The sequence below is a fragment of the Chrysemys picta genome, chromosome 17 (assembly GCF_011386835.1).
Source record: "Chrysemys picta bellii isolate R12L10 chromosome 17, ASM1138683v2, whole genome shotgun sequence".
Classification (NCBI taxonomy): Eukaryota; Metazoa; Chordata; order Testudines; family Emydidae; genus Chrysemys; species Chrysemys picta.
This window is the reverse complement of record NC_088807.1, coordinates 15,058,195-15,067,489: the sequence shown is the minus strand read 5'-3', so window position 1 is coordinate 15,067,489 and position 9,295 is coordinate 15,058,195.

Sequence of the window (9,295 nt, the reverse complement as noted above, 5' to 3'; positions counted from 1 at the left end):
AAAGGGCAGCTTGACCCCGCATCCTTCCTGATAAAAATTGTGTTGAAATTGCTGATACATGCATTTTAAAAGAGTAGGATATGCCCCAGGAATATCTATTGGGGTCTCAAGGCTGCACACTCTGGAAAAACCCACACCTGGTTAATCAATAATCAGAAGGAACCGATTGCTTGATCATTGAAACTGCTTACTTAACAAGGTTTCTTTAAGGGACATGTCATTCTATTACTAATGTATAAATAAGGGGAAAAGCTTGAGATAGTTGGACTCGTTTGGAGACTCTTTTGGACTCTTTTTGGACTCTCCCTCTGGATACATCTTGCGGTCCCCACCGGCAAACGGAAGATTTGGCCACCGGAAGCCTGCCGCTGTGTCATTCGAAAGCCACACTCAGCTTTGGTAATTATCAAGGGTTGAGGGTGTTTTACTAATCTTATTGTGGACCTGTGTAAGTGCTTGAGATAAGTAAAGTTTAGCTTTAAGTGAAAGCACTCTTGTGTTGTCCTGTTTGTGCCAGCCATCTATCGGTCGGACGGCCGCGTCTCCCCTGATTTATTTCCTGACACCACCTTGCACAGAGTAAAAGTTACCAAGAGCTTTGGGTTGAAAGAACCCCAGGTAACAACTGGGGCCCCAGCAGTCCCTAGGCCAGCTGGACTCCAGACCGGCTGACAAAGGTGGGAATTTTGCATGGTGCCTCTCCAGCGCTGGGACCTCAGCAGGCAGAGCCCGTCTTGTCCCCACGCTCACTCGGGCGTCTGGCTGCGGCTGAGCAATGCCAGCGTATTTGCATTTCAGGGCGCGGTGACATCACTAGGGGAGCAAACAATCAGGGGCTACGTGGCCCTTTGCTCTGTGGGCTGGAGACTTGCTGTAGCCTGGTGGGGCTCTGCTGGGACGGGCTGAACCCTCCAGCCCTCGGTGCGGCGAGCTCGAGGGATGGGCTGGAGCCGGCTGCAGCAACTTGGGAAATGCCTGTGGGGGGAGGGACCTGGCGAGCAGAGTCAGCGAGGGGACCGTGGGGGGGGGGGAATGGTCACTGTCACCTGAGATGGGGGAGTGGGGGGTGGGAGAAGCCCAACTGTTACCTGGTGGGGATGGGGGAGGCCAACTGTCACCTGAGGGAGGATGTCACTAGGTTGGGGGAGGGGTCAGGAAAAGCCCTCAGATAAGAGGGGGGCAGTGCAAGGAGGGAGGGGACGGGGGTTATGCAGAGGGAAGGAGGATAGAAATGGGGAGGTGGAGGAGAAGGGAAGGGGGTGGAGATGGGGGAGGAGAACAGGGGATGGAAACAGGATGAGAGGAGGGGAGAGAAGCAGGATAGAAACAGGGAGTGGGGGTGAGAGCCCAGACAGGGTCCAGGAGAGATTACCGTTCTGTCTCTGGATGACTGTGGATCTTCCCCCCAACACACACTCACATAACCCTGCTCCTTAGAGCATAATTAAAGTCCCCGTCTTTCCCAGTTCCCCGATCATGGGGAAGGGATCTGGTGATGGGGATGGGGCAACCAGGTCAGATGATCTCTTATGTCACATGGGATATGCTGGGACCCTCAAGTGACAGAGGTCAGAGGAAGCCTGTGGGAGCTGGATGGCAACACCCCCCCCCCCCAGACCCCAAGGTGCCTGCAAAGGAGTTGACCCTTACCCCAAGGCTGCAGGGCACATCCCAGAGCCGAGTGGCCACCCCAGGGTCTGTCTAGATTTCATCCATTTCTGATTGGTGTGTGTTGCTGACATTCATGCAGGATTTACAGTCTTCTGTGATGTTGCTGCATCTCTGTGTTACTGCAGGTCACTTATGGGTAGAGCAGAGCGAATAGTTGATGTTTCAGTCCATCAGCAAACTGAAAATCAGAGCATGTATTTGGGTCGGTTCCAAATGCCCTTGGAATTTGTCAGTAAATCAGGAAAGTCTGTTTTGGGTCATAGAAAACTTTTCATTCAGGCCATTCTGGGGTGGGCTGCTCTCCTGTTGAAGCTGTTCCACTTTGCATAACTACATAAATATTAATTGGGCCAAAGAGTGAGCTAGTGAAAACGACTCTGTAGGTTGGGGATTGAGAGGCTCACCTGGGTGGTAGGAGCTATGGATTCAAATCTCTCCTCTGAATCAGGAAGAGAGAAGATTTGAGTCAGCATCTCCTACCTCCTCAGTGCCTTAATCCCCAGGCTGGAGAGTCGTTCTCGTGCTCTTTGGCCCAAGGAATAGCAAATTATTAGCTGATATTTTGGGTCACACACTTCTGAAGCTGACCTGAAAAACGTACTAAAAACCTTTTCCCAGCTAAAAACTAATCATGTTAAATTTGTGAATAGTTTTGGGTTGACCAAAACTTAATTTTCCGGCGAGGAAAGTATTCATCCAGAAATTTTCTCCCAGCTCTGGTTTGGTTTGTTGTTGTGGGGTTGTTGGTGAGTGCCAGGACTACACACAAAAGTGTTTGTTTGAAGGTTTGTGACTGCTGGGGTTAAATTTTGATTTATTTTTGCATCCATGAGCCTGAGACATTTTCCATGTGGGATTGTTATTGTAGGGTTGTCCGTAAGTGTTGAGGCTATTCATATGCTGAAGCTGCATGCATACTTGTTTGTTATCACAGGGCCTTTTCATGAATTTCTGGCTTGTTATTGTAGAGTTACTTGTGAGTGCTGGTGTTATGGTCACTTTGGTTTGTTATTGTAGGGTTGCTCATGAATGTTGGGTTTATTGTTAATAATAACAAGAGTGAAGTGGAATGAGAATCCCCAGTTGTTTCCATGTGTAAGTTGCCACCCTTGTCAGAGTCTGAGGCTGTTCTATGGGCAAGGGAGGTGACTTCATTGGGAGAGACCTTCCTGTATTCCTCTGCTGTTTCCCCAACTCTGCCCGAGAACAGAAACTCCTTGTCTCTCCGAAAGTCATCTCTTAGGGGGTTGGCTTCTTTTATAAATCCCGCTGCAGGGATAAGGGCAGGTCTGTGGGCTTGGGTCCTGTCCCACAACGGGTCCCCCTGTTATCCTTTGACGAGAGTGAATGAGAAACTGAAGCCACTCATAGCTGGGGGGCACCAACCCCACACATTGTGTCATGTGACTGAGGAGTGTGGGGGCAGTCACAGAGATGGACACACATGTGCTGTTGGAGGAAAGAAGGCCGCGACCCATCCCTGTGTTTGTGCCCTGGAACGGGAGCAGAGGGCCTTGAACCTGAGATGTCAGGGAATGCCTGGGATTGGTAGCCCAGAACCCCGAGGATGCAGCGAGCAGGAGCAGAGGCATAGAGGTAAGCACACTGGATTTTTCAAAAATTTATCGCTTGGTTTGTACCCTCTGTGTGTTTGGTACCACTGAGAACAGTCTAGATCCATCCTCTTTGGAACCCCCTTTCAGGTAGTTGAAAGCAGCTATCAAATCCCCCCTCATTCTTCTCTTCTGCAGACTAAACAATCCCACTTCCCTCAGCCTCTCCTTACAAGTCATGTGTTCCAGCCCTCTAATCATTTCTGTTGCCCTCCGCTGGACTCTTTCCAATTTTTCCACATCCTTCTTGTAGTGTGGGGCCCCAAACTGGACACAGTACTCCAGATGAGTCCTCACCAATGCTGACTAGAGGGGAATGATCACGTCCCTCAATCTGCTGGCAATGCCCCTACTTATACAGCCCAAAATGCTGTTAGCCTTCTTAGCAACAAGGGCACACTGTTGACTCATATCCAGCTTCTCGTCCACTGTAACCCCTAGGTCCTTTTCTGCAGAACTGCTGCCTAGCCATTCGGTTCCTAGTCTGTAGCAGTGCATAGGATTCTTCCGTCCTAAGTGCAGGACTCTGCACTTGTCCTTGTTGAACCTCATCAGGTTTCTTTTGGCGCAATCCTCTAATTTGTCTAGGTCCCTCTGTATCCGATCCCTACCCTCCTGCGTATCTACCACACCTCCCAGTTTAGTGATCGTCTAGTCTGAACTTCTGCACAACACAGGCGACAGAATCTGACCCACCCACTCCTGTAACAAACCCTGACCTATGTCTGAGCTACTGAAGTCCTCAAATCATGGTTTAAAGATTTCAAGGTGCAGAGAATCCTCCAGCAAGTGACCCATACTCCACGCTGCAGAGAAAGTCAAAAAAAACCTAGGGCCTCTGCCAATCTGCCCTGGAGGAAAATTCCTTCCCAACCCCAAATATGGCGATCAGCTAAACCCTGAGCATGTGGGCAAGATTCACCAGCCAGCCGCCCGGGAAAGAATTCTCTGTAGTAACTCAGATCCCATCCCATCTAATATCCCATCACAGGCCATTGGGCATCTATCGCTAATAGTCAAAGATCAATTAATTGCCAAAATTAGGCTATCCCATCATATCATCCCCTCCATAAACTTAACAAGCTTAGTCTTGAAGCCAGATATGTCTTTTGCCCCCACTAGTCCCCTTGGAAGGTTGTTCCAGAACTTCATTTCGCTGATGGTTAGAAACTTTCATCAAATTTTAAGTCTAAACTTCCTGATGGCCAGTTTATATCCATTTCTTCTTGTGTCCACATTGGTACGGATCTTAAATAATTCCTTCCCTCCCTGGTATTTATCCCTCTGATATATTTATAGAGAGCAATCGTATCTCCCCTAAGCCTTCTTTTGGTTAGGCTAAACAAGCCAAGCTCTTTGAGTCTCCTTTCATCAGACAGGTTTTCCATTCCTCGGATCATCCTAGTAGCCCTTCTCTGTACCTGTTCCAGTTTGAATTCATCCTTCTTAAACGTGGGAGACCAGAACTGCACACAATATTCCAGATGAGGTCTCACCAGTGCCTTGTATAACGGTACTAACACCTCCTTATCTCTACTGGAAATACCTCTCCTGATGCTTCCCAAGACTGCATTAGCTTTTTTAACGGCCATATCACATTGGCGGCTCATAGTCATCTTGTGATCAACCAATACTCTGAGGTCCTTCTCCTCCTCTGTTACTTCCAACTGATGCATCCCCAGTTTATAACAAAAATTCTTGTTATTAATCCCTAAATGCATGACCTTGCACTTTTCACTATTACATTTCATCCTATTACTATTACTCCAGTTTACAAGGTCATCCAGATCTTCCTGTATGATATCCCTTCTCTGTATTGGCAATACCTCCCAGCTTTGTGTCATCCACAAACTTTATTAGCACATTCCTGCTTTTTGTGCCAAGGTCAGTAATAAAAAGATTAAATAAGATTGGCACCAAAACCGATCCCTGAGGAACTTCACTAGTAACCTCCCTACAACCTGACAGTTCATCTTTCAGTGTGACCCATTGTAGTCTCCCCTTTAACCAGTTCCTTATCCACCTTTCAATTTTCATATTGATCCCCATCTGTTATGGCAAGCTCAGATATACCAGCTCTGCGCACACACTGATTTGTTGTTATGTTCATGGTCTGCTTTCAGATTTGTATTGGTTCTTTACACTCATATGAAGCACACAAAAGTTATTTGCTTTGTCTTTGGAAGGGGCAAACTGAGGCAGCCAGACAGGGGAGACTTACCAAAGCTCACACGGTGAGTCAGTGGCGCAGCTGGGACTAGAACCTCGGATCCGCCAAGCCCTGAGGGTTGAGCCCAAGAGCTTTCTTCCCACTCTGAATGGGAAGTCTCATGTCTTGTCCGTGGACTAAATTGACACCATTGGCGATGGAAGCAAAACATAACCGGGGACTGGAATCTGTCTGGATTAGGGTACAGCCGTAGTTACACCAGAGCTAGGATTGTATTAAAGACATTTGTGTTTTTACAGTGGAAAGGATGGGGAATATTTTGGTTTTTTGAGTGAGTTTTAATAAAACAAAACCTGGGTTATAGTCTTTATTCAGTGATGGAATGTTTGGTGGATTGATTGTACAATGTGCAGTACTGGAAAGTTGATGATAAGCTGCTGAAAAATAGGTGTGTTGGCGATTTTTTCCCCTGTGGAATGTTTCTCTTTTTTTATACTCCTCTAGTGGAAAGATCCAGTCACAGACAAGGTTCAGACTTGTATATAGCCTAGTTTTTTATACTAGCAATTCTAAGAGTACCAGTTTTAGGTCAACGCATGGCATTTTTGTTTCTAAAAAGTACTTTACAATTATAACAATAAATTTGTGTGCCAGTCTGAAGCTGCAAAATTTTAATATGATGACAAAAAATGTAGCATGGCAAAAATGAGAGCCAGAGCAAGACCCAGGTTGTTAAGACAACAAACCCCACTCAAATTGACTAGTTCACCACACCGCCTTTCAGAGGGACTGATGCAGCTTGGGTTAACCTATTTCTAACCACTATAAGCCACACGCCTCTCCCAGAGCTGGGGTAGAAGCCGCGATTGCTAATCACCAATAGCCTACTGTTGACAAGTGAATGCTTGTGTAACTCATTGAGAAGTCATGTGTCATGTCCTTCTCCATTGGCTGATGTAAAAAGAGCCTAGTAATTACTCATGTGGTTCAGCTAGCATGGGCCTAAAGGAGGGAACTGATACTTAAGAGTTCAGACCCTGATGCTGATCTCAATGAGGGGGGTGAGTGTTTTTATGTTCAGGGCTTGTACACCACCTAGCACAATGGGGTTTTGGGCCGTGACTGGGGTTCTAGGTGCTACTACAATGCAAATAATAAGAGCAGTTTGGCTTTATGGGATTCACACAGTGAAGAGCCAATTTTTAAAACAAGTTTTGTACTTAAAAATGATGATGATCTGTAAATTATGGTGTGAATCACCAAAATACTGTAACCGAGTTGTCCCCCACCTCCACCTCCCAGTACCAGTGAGACTGTGAGGGATAGAGTGAGGGTAGGAGAGACCCCTTGACAGGGAGTGCTGGGCTCTTGGGAGATCTGAGGGGCGGTATCACCCCAGGGAGGCCGACAGTGATCCAGACCTGGGGTGTGATGCTGACAGTAGTTGGGGTGTATCTGGATCTAGAACGGGGGCATCTCTCATTTTATAGTGTCAGTGAAATGGCCTTTTTCCTGGAGATTCCTGTGGAAGGTTCTGAGAGAATGTTCCCATTCCTCAGCCCTGGTCACACTGTGGGAAGGGACCAGGGGAAACCCCTCAGCATCTGCCCCCCCCCCAGCGACTGGGATTCCCCCCAGAAATTAGGGATTATTGCAGCTGCTAGATGGGGAGATCTGTGATGGGGTTTACTCCCCACACCGGCCCTGCAAGAGCTGAACTGGGCCAAGTGGCCCAATCAGCCAATTAAGTTGTGAAGGGGGGAAATTTAGGTTCTGTGGAGGGAGCTAATTAGGAGGAAATTCACCAGTGGGGGGACAGGTGGGGCTTCCATAAAGCCAGGAGGCTGACAACAGTGTGGTAGGAAGGAGTCCAGGGGTAATAGCAGTAAAGTTAGTGTAGACACAGACCTTAACTGCTCGCTGTAGGGCTCTGGATGGGAACCCAGAGTAGAGGGCAGGCCTGGGTTCCCCTACTTATCACTGCAGAGTGGCAGTATGGGGCAGTGAATGGAATGACTGAGTCACTGTGGGAGTCACTACTCAGGGCCAGGTGTGAGGACTGCCTGACGCTGCTGGTGGAAAGCGACTTTGAGAGACTCCCCCCAGAAATGGAAATCACAGAGTGACCTGGCTGGAGGGCCGAATCACAAAATGGCTGTGCTGCGACTCCGTGAGTGGGAGGAGAGCAGCAATGGTAGAAAGCGGGTGCTGAATGAGATGGCGCTAATCCCCAGAATTGCCAGAAGGGGGCACTACCCTACGGTGAGTAAAACACTCTGTGACAAAATCTCACACCCCCAGCACAGCCCCCTTCCCCCAGTTATGGCGAAGGGGCAGGAAAGTGGGAGTGTGAGGAGCTGGGAGCAAGAGGAGCAAGGAGCTGAGAGGAAGAGGATGTGCTGCTGGAGGACTGAGGAGCACAAGCGTTATCAGACACCAGGAGGAAGGTCCTGTGAGGCCTGCAGGGGCAGGGTGCTGGGAGGGACGCCGAGCCCTGATTAGGGGGCGGGACTTGGCTGAGTAGGGGGCCCATAAAAGCGGCCGCCCAGCCAGGCAGCGGCACCGGAGGCAGCAAACAGGGCGGCTAACAGGGGAGTTTGAGAGGGAGTTTGCAGGGGGAGGCAGGAGGGCGCGGTGTGTTGTGTGCTCTGAGTCCCCAGGTGCCGTGGGCAGAGACTGCAGCAGCCATGAGCCAAGCAGCAGCAGACAGAATGCAGATGGCGGCATGTGGGAGCTGCGGTATGTATATAGTCCTAGCAGGGGACCTGGAACAAAGGTATGTTTGTATGAAGTGTCACCTTATAGTGTTACTGGAGGAAAAGAGTAAGGGACTGGAGATGCAGGTAGATACCCTGGTGGAGTTTAGGCGGGGGTTCGAGCAGCTGATGGAGGACAGGCAAGGCGGGGCTGAAGGGGAATGCTCTAGGGTGCAGGAGGAGGCAGTAGTAGATGACAGCGAGAGGGGAATGAAAGGGGGAGAACAAGGGAAGTGGAAGCATGTGACTGTGCATGGGGCAGGGATCTCTAGCAGGAGGGTTCTCTGCCAATTGAAGTCACTAAGACACAGGAATTGGGGACTTCATCAGCAGAGTCAAGGAAAGGGTAGGGACGGTTTTGTGGCCTGCAGCATGCAGGGGGTCAGACCAGATGATCATAATGGTCCCTTCTGACCTTAAAGTCTATGAGTCTATGAGTCTATGAAACAACACAGGGCCATATGCTACATGAGAAACATGGACATTATCCTGCTCCCACAGATGGGGATGTGAAAGGAAACAGCACATCTGAGATCAAAAATATCCAAACACACTTCCCCATCCTGAAGAGAAGAGGGATAAAACAGAGCAGGAGCCCTGGCAAACAGAAGAGGGAAAAGAAATGCTAAACCCCCAAGGTCTGAAGAGAAAAACGCTCAGCAGGTGACCAGTGCTGGGTTTACAATGGTGCCAGTGGCGCCATGGAGCTAGGCCCATGCTCAGAAGGGGCCCTAGCCTGCTCTGTGTGCACTGCGCCCTGAGACCCCGCCAGCCCACTGGCTCCCCCTACCCTGCCCACCACTTGCTCCTCTAGGCCTGCCCGCTGAGGGCTCCTCTTCCCCCCCGACCCTACCAGCCAACTTCTCTCTGCCCCCTGGTTGGACCCCAGTTGGACCCCCTGGTTGGACCCCAGTGCACTTCCAGCTCCAGGCAGTCTCTGCTTCCCACCACCTGTGGGGCCCCACCTGTCTCCCTGGAGTCTGGCCAGTCTCTGCCAGTTGGGGTGGGGGGTGACACTGTGGGGGGCTTGGCTGGGCCCCTCCAGGCAAGTAGGTCGTGAGGGAGCCCGGCTGGGGCAGGCCCTG